This window comes from Lathyrus oleraceus, chromosome 4 (assembly GCF_024323335.1).
Source record: "Lathyrus oleraceus cultivar Zhongwan6 chromosome 4, CAAS_Psat_ZW6_1.0, whole genome shotgun sequence".
In the NCBI taxonomy this organism is placed as follows: Eukaryota; Viridiplantae; Streptophyta; class Magnoliopsida; order Fabales; family Fabaceae; genus Lathyrus; species Lathyrus oleraceus.
In genome coordinates this window covers 269,408,990-269,410,680 of record NC_066582.1, presented here as the reverse complement: position 1 = coordinate 269,410,680, position 1,691 = coordinate 269,408,990, and positions in this window count along the sequence as shown.

Here is a 1,691-nt window from a genome sequence, read left to right as displayed (position 1 = left end):
TAAAGGGAAAGGCAAGGAAGTTGCCAAACCCAAACCCATTTCTCCTACTTTAAAGCCTAGTGGAGGCATAGCAAAGGAAGGAACCTGCTTCCATTGTGGTAAGACCAGACACTGGAAGAGAAACTGTCCAAAGTACCTGGAAGATAAGAAGAATGGAGTAGAGACTTCAACTTCAGGTATTTTTGTTATTGAAATTAATTTATCTTCTGCATCATGGGTATTAGATATTGGATGCGGTTCTCACATTTGTACCAATGTGCAGGGGCTAAAAAGGAGTAGAGATTTGGCAAAAGGTGAAGTTGACCTACGAGTTGGCAATGGAGAAAAGGTTGTTGCTTTAGCCGTAGAAACTTATGTATTGACTTTACCTAGTGGTTTAATAATTCAGTTAGATAACTGTTATTATGTACTTATAATTAGCAGGAATATTATTTCCGTTTCTTGTTTAGACAAGTTTGGTTTTTCATTTATAATAAAGAACAATTGTTACTCCATTTATTTGAATGATATATTGTATGCTACTGCACAAATGAACAATGGACTATATGTCCTTGATCTTGAAATACCTATTTATAACATTAATACTAAAAGGATGAAACCTAATGAGTTAAATCCAACTTACCTTTGGCATTGTCGATTAGGCCACATAAATGAGAAACGCATTTCCAAACTCCATAAAGATGGACTCTTGGACTCTTTTGATTATGAATCATATGTGACATGCATATCTTGTTTAATTGGAAAGATGACAAAGTCTCCATTCACAGGAAAAGGTGAAAGAGCTAATGATATTTTGGCCCTCATACATATTGATGTATGTGGACCATTGAACATACCAGCCAGAGGAGGTTTTCAGTACTTCATCACATTTACTGATGATTTCAGTAGATATGGTTATGTATATTTAATGAAACACAAATCAGAGTCCTTTGAAAAGTTCAAGGAATTCAAGAATGAAGTAGAAACCAAATAGGTAAGAATATTAAAACTCTTCGATCAGATCGAGGTGGTGAGTATTTAAGCTTAGAGTTTGATGACCATCTGAAAGAGTGTGGGATCATATCCCAACTTACTCCTCCTGGAACACCCCAATGGAACAGTGTATCTGAGAGAAGAAATCGAACCTTGTTAGACATGATCCAATCCATGATGAGTCACACCGATCTTCCAAACTCCTTTTGGGGACATGCACTATTGACAGCAGCTTACACACTTAACCGTGTTCCATCCAAAAAGGTTGAGAAGACACCATATGAGGTATGGAGTGGTACGAAACCACATATGTCTTACATGAAGATTTGGGGTTGCGAAGTTTATGTAAAACGACAAATTTCAACTAAGCCTGAGCCCAAATACAAATGCTTATTTGTGGGATATCCTAAAGAAACAAGAGGGTATTACTTCTACAATCCTTCTGAGGGCAAAGTGTTTGCCGCTCGAACTGGAGTTTTCCTAGAAAAGGATTTTATTTCCAAAGGAATCAGTGGGAGGAAAGTAGAGCTTGATGAAATTAAAGAATCACAAAGCATTGATACACCTATGGAGGAATTAGAGCAGGAAACACAAGTAGTTGTGGAAGAGCAACCTGCTCAAGTAGAATAAGACCAACATAGATCAAGGTGATGTATTACTCATGGATCAAGATGAGCTGTGACCTACCAAGAGGCCATAATTGGTCCTAAGTCTGAGAA